This window comes from Hyperolius riggenbachi, chromosome 3 (genome assembly GCF_040937935.1).
Source record: "Hyperolius riggenbachi isolate aHypRig1 chromosome 3, aHypRig1.pri, whole genome shotgun sequence".
Classification (NCBI taxonomy): Eukaryota; Metazoa; Chordata; class Amphibia; order Anura; family Hyperoliidae; genus Hyperolius; species Hyperolius riggenbachi.
This window is the reverse complement of record NC_090648.1, coordinates 509,429,586-509,445,417: the sequence shown is the minus strand read 5'-3', so window position 1 is coordinate 509,445,417 and position 15,832 is coordinate 509,429,586.

Genomic DNA, 15,832 nt, shown 5'->3' with positions numbered 1-15,832 from the left:
GATTACACAGAGAACAATGAAACAAAGGGCAGATTAGGTGTTTACTGTCATGTTCCCACTGATTTATAAGGTAAAATACAAGAGGGTGCTTCATCTCTGGTTCTCTTTAAAGAAAACATTTTTTTTTTTTAAACATACCTTCCCACAGAAGGTAATGCTATTACAGCGTTTCCAGGCTTCCCAGGCTGCAGAGCTTGGTGAAAAGCAGCCTCTCCCTCTGGAAGCGCTGTTTAAATACCTATAGGAGAGAGTGGGCATGCTCAGGACGCATTTGCCCAAAACTAAGATGGCCGCCGCTGTTTCTGAGGGCAGAACAGGGGCGGAGCGAAGGCGGATCTCAGGGAAAATAGAAAAACCCATCTAGTCTCGCGCGGCCGCGCGAGAAGAAGGACCCGAACGATCAGGGAAACCACAGTTGCCTCTCGCCGCGGCGTGTACCGACAGCCGAGACGCCATGCCGCCCCAGGGAGCCAGATCAACCCGGCCATCACAGACCACCCAGCAGGTACAGTATAGCGCAAGTCGCTATGCTATTAAAGGTATACAGGCAAGTTTAAAGTAAGAAGACAGGAAGCACAAGCAGATGCAGCAAAAAAAAACCTGTATTTAACAGGTTAACAAAACCACCGGGACTATTAACCGGGATCACAAGAGGAACCTTTAGCACCTATCTGAGACTTCTGCAGGGAAAGGGATAAACCCTGCAGGAAATAAGAAAGAAAAAAGGGATAGCAAAAAAAATAGTGTCCAAGAGGAGGGGAGGACAAAGGAAAAAGAATGGTGGGTACATGTTCTAACGAAAAACTTATAGTTATGGTGTCCAATGGGGTTAGGGGGCGGGGCCGGAACCCATAGTATAGTATGCTGCCATGGAAGCACCAGGGAAACAGCCAATCAGATTTGTTTAATTGCAATGGTAAAATGCAACTTATTTATGCCAAGGACCCCACAGCTCATAAACTTGGTCATTGAGTGATTGTATGTCAAGGTTAGAAATAGTGGGCAGAGCCAAAAACAACTAACTTTTTACATGGGGAAATATAAAATTGCAGCTATTCTTACACTGTTAATGGCAGGGTTCTCAAACTTGACACAGTTGGTCACTGGGGAACTAGGATTAATATTTGGAAAAGTAGGTGGAGCCTACAAGAGCCAATCAAAATTCAGCTATTGATTTTCAAGGGGAATATTGAAACTGCTGTCATTCTTACACTGTTAATGGCAGAGGCCTCAAACCTGCTACAGTCGGTCATTAAGTGTCTGGGGTTCAAATTCAATAAAGGGGCGGAGTCACAAACAGCCCATCAGATTTGCTTTTCTGGATAAACTGCTTCCATTCACACAATTTTGATGCCAGGAACCCAAAAGCTCACAAACTTGGTCATTGAGTAGTGACTGTTTGTCAAGGTTACAAAAAGTGGGTGGAGTCACAAACAGATTTTTCTGGGAAATTGTAAACTGCAGACCTTCTTCACTGTTAATGGCAGGGTTCTCAAACTTTGCATAGCTGGTTACTGGGAATCAGGGCCGTTTCTTGGGCAGTGCGGGCAGGGCGACCGCCCTGGGCGCAGACTAGCAAGAAAAAGAAGGGGGGCGCAGGCAGAAGGACATAATCGCTAGGGAGCTGGTGATGCGTGGTGCAGCCAAATGAAACAAAGAAGATTACCAGTCCTATCACCTTCCTTGACTCCTGCTGGGCTGCCTGCATCCAACGTCAAGTCATCATCACGTCACCACCGTGTGATGACACCTGTTGCCCTGTAGCGGTACTGCAGGCTGTCAATGCGCAGCGCCTATAGAGGAGTCAGCTTTCTTGGCTCTCTTCACCTGTGTGTTTTCCTGGTCCCTGCTTCCTCCTGGATGAGTGGCTGGTTGCTAGTAAGTAGGCAGATCTACTTGTGACCTGTGGCTGTGTGACTGTCCCTAAAGAGCAAGCGTTCACGAGTCCAGGGGGTGGGGGGGAAGGGGGCGCAATTTCACACACTCGCCCTGGGTGCAATTTAGCCTAGAAACTGTAACTGGGTGACTGGGATTAATATTCAGCCTAAAAAAGCCAATTAAAATCACCTGTCGATTTTCAAGGGGAATATTAAATTTGCTGCCATTCTTGCACTGTTAATGGCACAAGCCTCAAACCTGGTACAGTTAGTCATTGGGGTTCAAATTCAGAAAAGGGGACAGAGCCACAAACAGTTTCATTTCTTGGGAAAATACAAATTATTGATGCAGCTCACAAACTTGGTCATTGAGTGACTGTGTGTCCAGGTTACAAAAAGTGGGCGGAGCCAAAAACAAATTTCACTGGGAAAATGTAGACTGCAGGCCTTCTTACACTGTTTATGGCAGGGTTCCCAAACTTTGCCCAGATGGTCACTGGGTGACAGATTAATATTCAGGGAGTGGGTGGAGCCTACAGCAGCCACTCAAAATTCACCTGTTGATTTTCAAGGGGAATATTTAAATTGCTGCCATTTTTACACTGGTAATAGCAGATGCCTCAAACCTGCTACAGTTGGTCATTTAGTGACTGGGGTTCAAATGCTGGAGAGGGGCACAGCCACAAACAGCCAATCTAATTTGTTTAATTTCTATGGGAATATACAAATTATTGATGCTAAAGACCCCAAAGCTCACAAACTTGGTCATTGAGTGTTTGTGTGTTAGGGTTAGAAAAAGTGGGCGGAACCAACACCAGTCAAATACATACCTGGCCAATGCCGGATCATCAGTGGGTGGAGACAAATACAAATTTCACTGGGAAAATGTAAACTGCAGCTATTCTTACACTGTTAATGGCGGGGTTCTTAAACTTTGCACAGTTGGTCAGTGAATGGGATTAATATTGAGAAAAGTGGGTGGAGCCTACAAAAGTGAATAAAGCTTCACCTATTGCTGGAATATTTAATTGCTGCCATTATTGCACTGTCAATTGCACAAGCCCCAAACTGGGCACAGTTGGTCATTGGGTGACTGGGGTTCAAATTCAGAAAAGGGGGTGGAGCCACAAACAGCCCATCAGATTTTTTTCCATTCCAAAGCAAATTATTGATGCCAAAGACCACAAAGCTCACAAACTTGGTCATTGAGTAATTGTATGTTAGGGATAGAAAAAGTAGGTGGAGCCGACACCAGCCAAATACATACCCGGGCAACGCCGGGCAATCAGCTAGTCTGTTATACCAGCAAGCCTTCCCCTCAGAACTTGCAGCTCTGGTAAAGTGCCTGATAAGTGCCTTCATGTGCTTTGTTTCATGGTAGGGCCCCAGAATCCCTGGGGCCCCATACACTTCTCTCCTGTGATGCCCTATCAGTGACTCTGGGACTCATCAACCAATCCATGCTTAAAATAAGAACTACTTCTAGCTTTCTTTGCATTACGATATGCCCATCCCTCTTTAAAGGATACCTTAGCTCAAGTCAACATTTTAAAACCGGGGAGCAGGCATGTGTAAGAGGTTCTCCTTATGCCCACCACCACTCCCTTTGCTCTCAGTTATGGTGTAATGTTCCCCAAAGCTACATCTAGGCCAGGTAAGCACTGCACACGCGCTGCCCGGCAATGCGCATCCATGACAACGCGGCTGGGAGCACTCTGCGCATGTGCTCTACATAGTTGTTGCATGCTCCTGGCTGCAGGGATGAATTCACTTCCCAACTCAGAAGTAGCTTCGTGGAGACATTACACCGATGGGCATGAGGAGAGCCTCTTACAGATCCCCCCCCCCCCCCCCAGTGAGGAGAATCTGACGTTTGACATGGGCTTAGGTGTCCTCTGACCAGGGAGGTTTATATGGAGGACAGCACTTGAGGGCAAATTAATGGAGACCAGTTTCATAGAATATCTTTATAATATAAAAAGGATGGTTTTCATATTCTATTACAACAAAAAGTTACATCCATACATCTCGGTCTATTCCAGCTACAAATGAGGTTTCCGGATCTGTAACTTGGGAACGTCATTGATAGTTGTTACATCTTGGTGATTGTGAAAGCAGATAGTAGACTCCTTATGTAATTATTATCACTGGTCCCTGATGCCAAGCTGTAGTGACAAATTACATTATTCTTATTGGCCAAGCCGGACTTCAAAGAATTGTGCTTTGTATCCCATCTCCTCTGGAGCCGCTCTCCATACTCTGCAGGACAGTCACTGGGGTTTCCCTATGTTCCATGTCCTAACACTTGGGTAGATGCCCCGCCCCCTCTACCCCATAAGATCCCGTAATTATACATTTTAACCGTTCCTCCTCCCCCCCCCCCCCCAGTCTTTTTTCCTCGATCTCACCTCATCCTCATCGGATCACTACTTGGGGCATGTTTTGCCTATCAATAGTTTTTTTTTATGCCCTACCTAGCAGCTTAAACAGTGGCTTATATTATCTATGGCCGATATGCTATAAATTAACGAGGTCCCCTCGCATCTGCTGGTCTTGGAGGGAGGCTGAGAGATATGTATGGTCTAAATGACTATTTTTCTATGCAGCCGTTTATCATGTATATCAGGCGCGTCTGCCTGGTTATTAGCATTAAATATGCTATTTGTTTTAGGCGCAGAGGCGAGTTTAATACCTTTTTCTTCTCTCATGTGCTCTTCCTGTCTTCCGGGGGAGCGCAAGCGTCACTTCCGGTGATGCACTTCCGCCCGGTATCCGCCGATCAACTCGGAAGGAAGGCGGAGAATGGATACAGAGCTAGCGGTCTCCATAGCAACGAGACGCGCTAGCTCCTATTGGTTGAATGAGACCAGGGGGAGTGACTTCCAGGGAAACGGGCTGTATTTAATGCCTGAAAACAGCCATGGAGGAAGCCACTACAGTTCCTATGGAGGAAAATGTTTCAGCTCTACAGCAAAGTAAGTGTAATGCTTATTCTGGGTTGCAGAATATGAAATGAGGGTTTACACAGTGCTAAATGGGTATCTGGATACTTAGTATATCTTTTTTCTTTCTTTCATCTCGTCAGCCACTTCTGCTGCCCCTGTTGCTCCCACTGCGCCACCATTAGACCAGTGTCGGGAAAGGTATGGGCAATAAGGTAGGTTCTTTTCCCGAATATTCTTTATTTCAAGAATCTGAATGGAGTCTCTTCTTTTGTTCTGTTCAAGATCCAGATCTCGCAGGCGAAGTCCTTCACCTCATTACAGAGATAGGAGCAGATCGAGATCTAGACAGCGCTACAAGAGATGTTGGGCTTGTAGTAGAGAAGCACTACCAGATAAATCTATTTGCAGAAAATGCTTTAACGAGCTAGCTAAAGACAGTGATCAAACACCAATTGATGTCTCTCAAATGATAACGCAAGCCGTTCAAGAATCCATGAGAGATTACCTAGCCTCTTTACCACCTGCAGAGACAGAACAGGCGGAACAACCACAACCGCAAATATCAGCAGATATGGAAGAAATCGCGGTGGGGTTCGACTTTGCATTAGTACAACGGTACATTAAAGCTGTCCGAGAGGCTATCGAATGGGATTCAGATGATTCAGAGGGACCTTCCACAAGCACGGGAGAACAGAAGGAATATTTAACGCATCTTAAAAGGAAGTCTACCACGTTTCCACTAATGACTGAAATAGCGGTTATAATAAAGGAGGAATGGGAATAAAATATAAAAGATCAGCTTTAAATAATAGGATATCAAAGCTCTATCCACTAAAATCAGATGAAACAAAGTCCTTGGATAACCCACCTATTGTAGACGCATCTGTGGTACGACTGGTGAAACCGATGACGTTACCAAGGGAAAACGCTACTACATTTAGGGATGTCTTAGAGAAAAAAATGGACTCTGAGTTAAAGAAAATCTATACAATTACTGGCAGTGCAGTGAAACCCATTGTGGCACTGACGTCAATTTCCAGAGCCTTACGAGCCTGGACAACTAATACAGAGGAGGCAGTAAGGGCCAGAACAGACAAGAAAGCAATCCTACCAGCACTTGATGATTTTAACCTTACTGCAGACTTTATTGGCGAAGCTGCCGTTGATGTAATTAGATGTACCTCAAGTGATGGCGCCAGCAGTAGTGACTAAAAGAGCCTTATGGCTAAAAGCTTGGGCAGTAGATCCGACATCAAAACAAGACTGGTGCAAAATACCATACGACGGGTCTAATCTGTTCGGTAAAGAAATGGATCAAGCAATCCAGAGAGTTACAGGAGGAAAATCCGGGTTAATACCCCAAGATAGAAGGAATAAAAAGTCTAACCCTCAGTTAACTAGTCGTTTTCAACAAACAGGATACAGAAACGCCAGGTCTTACAAGCCAGGCAGATAATTCAAAAGGAACTGGCAAAGTTCCCAATCCAACCTACAATGTCTAACAAAACAAAAGTCGACCCCGTCTACACTTACACAACAGAAGCCGTTTTAACAGGGAGCCCGCTCAAAGTTGTCCAGTAGGGGGAAGACTTGCTCATTTCGGACAAGTTTGGGCGGACAATATCAAAAATCAATGGGTTATACAGACTGTATCAAGGGGACATCGATGGAGTTTCAGATCGACCCCAAGAAGTCACTTCCAAGCGACAAAAATTCCATCACAGGAGGACAAAAGATTTATTCTAGAGCAGTATATTCAGACTCTCAAGCAGAAGCAAGCTATAGTAGCAGTACCGACAGAGGAAAGGGACAAAGGGGTGTATTCCCCATTATTCTTTGTGCTAAAAAAAAAGGGAGACTGGCGCCCAGTCCTAGACCTAAGAAAACTGAACAAGAACATCAAGGTGAAAAGATTCAAAATGGAGACATTGGAGTCAATTCGTCAAGGAATAAGAACATCAAACTGGATGCTTTCTGTGGACCTCGAGGACGCTTACTTGCATATCCCAGTACACTCGAGGTCCCAGAAGTATCTAAGGTTTGCGATTGCGGAAGAGCATTTCCAATTTACTTGCCTCCCTTTCGGGATTTCCACCAAGAACATTCACAAAGACTCTGTTAGCGGTAGTGGCTCTGCTTCGAGAGAGAGAGGTTTAAGGTTGTATCACTACCTAGACGATCTGCTTCTTCTGTCATCAGACAAACAAACACTTTATCAACACAGGAAGACACTGATAGACACACTGTTATACTTCGGCTGGAAAATAAATTATGCCAAGAGTCATCTGGAACCGACCCAGTCAATGATATACTTGGGGGCTCTGTTCAACACAGAGAATAATTCATTGAGTCTACCAGTGGACAAGGCTCACAACTTAATCCGAAGGATTCAACTAGAGAGTTACCCATGTTCTCAATTCAAGCGAGGCAATGCCTCAGCCTGATAGGCCTAATGACTTCAGTCATTCCAATGGTTCGATGGGCGCATTATCATCTAAGACCGTTCCAGTGGGGCTTCTTAAGTCAGTGGAACAAGAGATCATTCAACCAGTCAATTCAAGTAACAAATCTAATGCGAAACAGTCTAGTATGGTGGACATCACTGGAAAACCTAACAAAATATCATCTCATTCAAGACAACACACCGATCATCATTACTACAGATGCCAGTCGGAAAGGGTGGGGAGCCCACTGCGACTGCAGGTTTGCCCAGGGACTATGAACCTATCCAGCTCACCAGACTCCAGCAAATGTATTAGAACTAAGAGCAGACTATCAAGGACTTCTCAGTTTTCGGAACTTAGTCCAAGGGGAAACGGTTCTGTTGAAGATGGACAACCGGCCACGGTTTCCTATGTGAGAAGATAGGGAGGTACCAGAAGTATGACTTTACTACAGGAGTCTGCAGTGATTTTTCAGTTTGCAGAGAAAAATCTATGGAATATCAAGTCACTATACATCCCAGGTATCAACAATCAGACAGTGGATTATCTCAGCAGGAGGAAAATGAACAACAACGAGTGGCGTTTTGTCACAGCAGACGTTCCAATGGATATGCAGGCAATTTGGGACTCCAGAAATAGACCTGATGGCCAGTCCATCGAATACAAAATGCAAGATGTTCTACTCCAGGTACCAGTACAAGGAATCATGGGGAGTGGATGCTCTATCTATTCCTTGGAATTTCTCTCTAGCGTATGTCTATCTTCCAACACCGATGATCCATCCATTACTCACCAAGCTTTACCAGGAGAAAGTGACGCTCATAGCGATAATCCCCTACTGGCCGAGACGGCCATGGTTCCCCCTCCTGTGGGAATTGAAGTCACAATATCCATTACCTCTCCCGTACAACAAGAATCTTCTCACACAGGGGGAGATACTTCACCAGAACCCAGAAAAGCTCAGACTTATGGTCTGGATATTGAAGGGGAGAGGCTAAAACTTTCAGGTTGTTCAGATGAAGTCATCGGGACCTTACTAAGTTCCAGGAAACCGACCACGAATGCAACCTATCGTAGAGTATGGATTTTTTCCAGCTATTCGCCAAGGAAAGAGGATTTGAACCCTTAAAACCTGAACCCCATACAATTCTGGATTTCCTGCAAAAAGGTCTACTCTAAACAAAGGTCTAGGCTATCACACCATAAAAGGACATATATCGGCCTTAACTGCCCTAACGGGAACTTCATGGGCGACTCATCTGCTAATAAAACAGTTTACCAAAGGGGTGCTAAGATTAAGGCCACGCAAAAAAAACATGTTCCCTAAGTGGGACCTACCTCTAGTGTTGGAAGCTCTTGCTAAACAACCCTTTCACCCGGCAGAAAGCTGTAACTTGTGGTATACAACGCTTAGAACAGTGTTCCTAGTAGTGATCTCTTCGGCCCGAAGAGTGTCGGAACTACAGGCACTGGGAGCAAGAGAGCCATACCTTTCTTTCTTCCCGGATAAGGTGATTTTAAGACCCATCCAAGAGTTCATTCCTAAGGTTGCATCAACATTTCACCAAAACCAGGACTGGACTCTGCCGCCTTTTCAAATGACAGATTCTAACGACTCACATCCTTTAGATGTAGTTCCAGCACTAAAGACATACCTAGAGATAACATCAGAATTTAGAAAAACAGAGAGACTATGGGTCATACCTGCGGGGTGTAGAAAGGGCCAAGCAGCCTCAAGGAGAACTATCGCGTCCTGGCTGGTATAGACCATTCAAGCTGCATATAGAACTCAAGAACTAGAACCGCCTCAGCAGATTAGAGCTCACTCTACACGTAGTATTTCTACGTCGTGGGCTGCGTATAATCAAGTACCAGCTGAGAAGATCTGCCAAGCGGCCAATTGGTCTACTATCCATACTTTCAAGCGCCACTATAGGGTGGACTTATCTACTCCGAGTTCTCTTGTGTTTGGGAAACCGGTGTTATCTTCAAATTGATGATGTGAATTAAATTTGTGTTCAGCAGTTAATGGACCCTCCCTTCATTTTTTTTCTTAGTTAAATCCCAAATCTTAAGACATGGATGCATAGGTAATACGGAAAATTGTTACTTACCTGTCGGTAATTTTCCTTTCCCGATGCTTACATGTCATAACACGATCCCTCCCTTCGATGTGGTTTCGGTGAGCTCGAGGCTGACGTAGGCTGGGGGGGAGGAGGAACGGTTAAAATGTATAATTACGGGATCCTATGGGGTAAAGGGGGCGGGCATCTACCCAAGTGTTATGACATGTAAGCATCGGGAAAACGGAAAATTGTATACTTACCTACGGTAATTTTCCTTTCCTGATGCATCCATGGCAGCACCTATGGGTAGTGGCTCCGCCCCCTAGCCCCATAGGACAGGTATCTAGTATAAATTAAAGGTAGGCTAGCCCCACCCTGTCTATAACTTCGGACTTGCTGAGACCCGGGTGGGTCCTATGTGCTGCCATGGATGCATCAGGAAAGGAAAATTACCGTAGGTAAGTATACAATTTTCCGTTTTCCCTATGCCTCCATGGCAGCACCTATGGGATCTAACTAGTTACACTCAACACATTAATAATTGGGCGGGAGACGGTCTGCAAGTGCACCCAACTCAAATTTTAATAGTTAAATTGACAGGCAGAATTGACAACACAAAATAAAATGTGCATGCTTAAATCTGAACAGACAAAACAGTCTTTCCAAAATTTACAGTGGAGTTTACAGCAGGATCTACCCGATAATGCTGCATAAAAGTGTGTATTGTCTTCCAGTTTGCTGCCGGACATATTTGGTCTGCTGAAATGTTGGCATATGCCGCCCAAGATGTCGATACAGACCTTGTGGAGTGTGCTCTGAGGTTAGTAGGAGGTTCCAGATTGGCTATCGTATATGCAGCCTGAATGGCCTTTACTATCCATGACGATATTGTCCTGGATGATGCCGGTTCTCCCTTTCTGTAGCCTGTTGGGATAATAAAGCATCTATCCGTCTTCCGGATTGCTGCCGTCATGTCTAAGTATCTCCTGAGCATTCGACCTACATCTAATGTATGTGGTAGTTGTGTGGTTTCCTCCTGGAAGGTAGGCAGTGTCCAGTCTTGGTTAAAGTGATACCGGGTAGCCACCTTAGGAATGAAATGTTGCATGGGCCTGATGACTACCCTGTCTGGGAAAAAAGACAAGTATGGTTCTTTTATGCCCATTGCCTGTAATTCCGAAACTCTCCTAGCAGAGGAGATCGCCGTCAAGAATACCGTCTTGATGGTTAGATTCCACAGCGTGCAGTTGTCTATAGGTTCAAATGGAGGTCCTCCTAGTGCTTCTAGGATGATGGGTAAATCCCATTTTGGAAATGGACTCCTTGGAGGCTTGATTTTCATCACCCCTCTAAGGAATTGGATAACTAAGGGATCCAGTGCCCATCTGACATTAGTCAGAGCAGACAGGGCTGTCACCTGTACCTTTAGAGCTGAGTAACTTAAGTCCTTCTCGAGTCCTGTCTGAAGAAAAGCTAAAATGCTACTAGTGCTTGGTTGTGAAGGACTGAATCCTTTCTCTGTTGCATATTGAATGAACCTCCCCCAAATCCGGTGGTATGTTTTGTTTGTCGATGGTTTGCGAGACTTTAGGATTGTGTTAATAACCTCCTCAGTACAACCCGCTGCTTTCAGCCTCTCCCCCTCAAAAGCCATGCCGTTAAATGTAGTCGCTGTACCTCTGGGTGGCAAATCGGACCCTGCGATAACAGCTGAGGCACCTCCGGGAGCTTCCACGGTGTTGCTATCTTCAGATCCCATGCTAGTGGGAACCACGGTCGATGGCTCCAGAAAGGTAATATGGCTATTACCGTGATCTTCTCTTGTGCCAACCTCCTCATTACTCTGCTGATCATTGGTGTCGGAGGGAATATGTAACCTAGATTGCAGTTCCAGTGTGCCGTCAACACGTCTGTGCCCTCCGCCTGGGGACAGTATGCTCTGGATATGAAGCGCGTGCACTTCGTCTTGTGTCTTGTTGCCATCAGGTCCAGATCCGGTGAACCCCACTTCCTGCAAATCGTTTTGAAGATGTCTGGATGTAGTGACCACTCTTTGTTGTCCAGGTGGTGTCGGCTGAGGTAATCCGCCTTCACATTGGACTGGCCTGGTATATATACTGCTCTCAAGCTCGATAGGTATCTTTCCACAAATTGCATTATTGGTGCCGTTTGTTGTAGAAGACGTAAGCTCCTCGTTCCTCCCTGTTTGTTCGTGTATGCGACTGCCGTCCTGTTGTCGCTTCTGATTAGAACCGGGCTCCCCGTTATCAGCTTCCGGAAATGTTCTAGGGCCTGTAAGATCGCTCTTAGCTCTAATAGATTTGCTGGTTCCTTCGCTATTGTCTGGGACCACCTCCCCTGTGCGACTTGAGTCCCTAAGTAGGCTCCCCAGCCTCCTGAACTTGCGTCGGTTGTAATTAGAATCTCCTTCTGAGTCTGAATCTGTTGATGTCTGTACAAGTTGTTCGTATTCTGCCACCAAGTTAAGCTGTTCCTCATCGTAACTTCTATAAAGATCGGTTGATGCAATTCCTTCTTCTGCCACTGCATGAGGAAACCCCATTGGAAAATTCTTGTGTGCCATTGGGCCCATTTGATCATGGGAATTGTTGATGTCAGTGTCCCTATCAAACTGAGGCATTGACGAGCTTGTAGGTGAGATGCGTCTTTTGTATGTTGAATCTTTTTGAGAATGTTGTTTGCTTTCTCCTCTGGTAATCTTATCGCATTTAGTGTGGTTAGGAATCTGGCTCCCAGGAATATCATGTCTTGTGTGGGCGATAGTTGACTCTTCCTCCAGCTTATCTTCCATCCAAAGTGTTGGAGCATGTCTAATAGAAGTTCTCTTTGTTCCAGAATTTTCTGTTGATCCTGTGCCAGGAGAATAATATCGTCGAGGTAATGATGTAATCTCAGACCTCTCAGACGTAGAAGGGACACTATCTGTACAAGTATTTTTGTGAATGTCCTGGGTGCTGTGCTTATTCCAAAAGGAAGGCACCTGAATTGGAGATGTACCTCCCCGATTGCAAAGCGTAAAAAACGTTGGTAATCCCTGTGTACTGGCACATGCAAATAAGCATCTTCTAGGTCTACCGACAGCATCCAGTCGGAGACCCTGGTTGCTAATATTATGGACTGGAGGGATTCCATCTTGAACCTGGGAAGGTTTATTAGTTGGTTTAATGCTCTCAAATCCAATACTGGTCTTAAATTGCCCGTCTTTTTTGTCACAAAGAACAGTGGGGAGTATATTCCCGTTCCTTTCTCTTGGGTTGGTACAAGACAGACCGCTCATCTTTGCAAGTAGCTCTTGGATGTATTCCTCCAAGATTTTCCGTTTTATTTGTGTACCCGGTAGTCTTGTCGGGATGAACTGGGAGTCCGGAGGTTTTTGTTTGAAAGTCCACTTGTGTCCGTGGCGAATAGTTTTCACCACCCACTGGTTTCGACAGTGGTCCGCCCAAACGTGCCAGAAAGCCTGAAGCCTTCCCCCCACCGGACACGTCCGGACGGGCGCACCATCAAAAGCTCTTAGGGTTTTTGGAGGTCGTGGTAGTGGCTCCTTGCTTGTTTAGCTTTGCCAGGGTTGCTTGTCCCCCTTGCCAGGATCTCTTATAATTTTTACCCGGTCGGTATGACCTGGCATTCCTGAAGCGGTTCTGTTGACTATTCTGTTGGGGTCCTACGGGTCTGTACTGCTTACGGTCATGAGGGATAAGTCCCGATTTTCCACCTGTGACTCTTGAGATGGCACTATCCATTCGCTCCCCGAACAGATTCTTGCCATCGAAAGGGATCTTGCACCAGTTCTGTTTTGAGTTTGTGTCGGCCGACCAAGATCTTAGCCATAAGGCTCTTCTAGTTGTCACAGCATAGAACATTGATCTGGCCGTAGATCGGATGATATCCACGGATGCCTCACCCAGAAAATCTGCTGAAAGTCTGAACTCCTGGAGAGAATTAAGGAGAGTCTCCTTATCCGCATCTTCAGCAATTGCCACTTCCAGATTGTCCGTCCATGCATGTATGGCCTTAGCAACCGAGGTTAAGGCTACTGCCGGCTTTAGTGCTCCGCCTGAAATGGTATAGGATTTCTTCATGTCCATGTCCATCTTCCTGTCAATGACATCCTTGAAGGAAATAGCATCCTCTAAAGGCAATGTTACGTGTTTTGCTAGTCTGATCACTGATGCGTCCACTACTGGTGCGTTCTCCAACGTCAGTACCTTCTTCTCAGGAAGGGGGTATAGCTTTGAAAGTCTGTTGCCTAACGGGATCCTTTTTTCCGCCTTTTCCCATTCTTCCCGGATTACTTCCTGGATCTCACTCATAAAGGGGAAAGGAGTGCATGATTTTTTAAGATGTTTGTAGTATGTCTTCTTCCTTTTTTTATCGGTAGCCGATTCGTCCTCTGAATCGTCCTCCCACTCTATGGCCTGTCTCACAGCATTTACAAATGGCTCTACCAGAGCAAAGTTGAAGCCGATTTCCATCTCTTCTGCCTGCGAGTCCTCCTGCCGCGATGTCGACGGGATGGGTTCCGTTGTTGGAGTTGGCTGTGGCAGGTTGGAAATATATTCCGCCATTGAGTCCTGCACTGCTTGTCTAATTAGATGTGAGACTTCAACAGGCTGCTGATCCTCTCGTGGCATTTGATTGAAACAAGCACTGCATACTAATTTTCCGGGTAGCGTAGCTTCCCCACAAGCCCAACAGTTCTTTGAGGGTCTCTTATGGTGGTGTCTTCCTGGCGACTTGCTCTTGGAACGTTTCTTCCTTTTAGTCGATCTTGAACCATCCTGGGACTGGGATGTTGATGGTTGATCTGATGCTGCTGCTGCAGGGCTGTCAGGAGACATGAATATACATGTCCTTTTAGAATCTTCGCACTCTTTTGCTAAAAAAAGAAAAAAACCTACCTTAAGCACCCCTACCTGGTAAGCTGAGAAGGGTCCATATCCGCCTGCGACATGCTGTGAAAGAAACACAGCAATGAATGTGTGTGGTTGGCTGCGGCCAAGGGGGTAAGAAGAGAAAGACTGTGGTGAGCGGCATTCCGTCCTTCATCTTACCTTCTCCGGAGAAAAATGCTCTATAGCAAATCCAAGTGGCAGGGATCGGCTTCCGCAGGGTCCACGCAGAATTTCGGCGAAAGACGCCGATCCCCGCCATCTTGGTAGCTTAAATAGGCTTTACTGGCCTTGCCAATAAGCCCCTCCGCCCCCTGCGCCGGAGACGAGGCGTGGAACGCAGAGGAAACAGTCTGTATTTCCTACTTCCGGTCGCGCGGAGCGCAACCGGAAGTGACGTCACCGGCCTCCCCGAAGGCAAACAGCGTTGCCCGCAATGTCTCTCCGGCGCTACACATCGCGATATGGACTCCCAACCCCTGCCAGCTATTAGCCAGCCCCGGTAAGGCGTATACATGTGGCAAAGAGGATTTTATCCTCTGATATACCTGACAGCCTAAGCCTGTATAGCCTACGGCCCCCAAGACCAGCAGAACGGGGCAGCATCGCATACTCTATTAGAGTCGCCCTGTGACACCAGGAGAGGCTGAACCTGGATGAGATTAGGGGTGCCTGCAGACGCTGGAACTAGAACACCCTGTCGAGGCAAGGACGAAAACAATAGACAGGGTGGGGCTAGCCTACCTTTAATTTATACTAGATACCTGTCCTATGGGGCTAGGGGGCGGAGCCACTACCCATAGGTGCTGCCATGGAGGCATAAGGAAAGGAAAATTACCGACAGGTAAGTAACAATTTTCCGTAGTTCAGCCTCTCCATACTGTGGTGGATCCCATAGCCAAAATATATAACAAAACCTGCAAGCAACAACAGGGAATCAGTCTTGTGTTCACTTTAATGCTCCTGTCCACTAAATTGAATCTAAAGTCAAATGTATTTTAGCCTGAAGCCAGGCAGAGTCTCAGGAGGCACCAGCCTATGGTACAGAGCCCTGAGGGGGCTACAGTACCCGCCCCCTTGCCCAACTATTTGTAGAGCAGAGAGTGCTCCACTAACCTGACACTGCTGGGAATCCTCTTCAGATAAGGAAACAAGCACTATTTGATGACTTATCTGTTACAGGATTGAGGATAAAAATCACATCACCCCAAAGAGAGTCAGGATCCCTCTCAACAATGCCTCTCAGAATGTCACAGGCGTGGATGTCCCAGATGGTGTCCAAGAGGCAGATCTCCCTCTGATTGAATCTAAATGGAGAGAGATCTATCGTCTGCCCATACACCACAGGCCAATACCCGATCAATTTCATGCTGAAACTGGAATTGGCCTTTTGACACTGCATCTGCCAACATCCCCCCCTAATCATTACGGTGCCCCCCCCCCCCCCAGTGCCCAGGACACTACATGTTACCTGTCTGCGTCCGCCATAGCACCCTTGTGGTTGCCGGCTTACACGTGGGCACCTGTTGGAAAACATGTACCCATGTTAGGCCTCTTTTCCATGAGCAGTTGAACTGTATGCTCAGC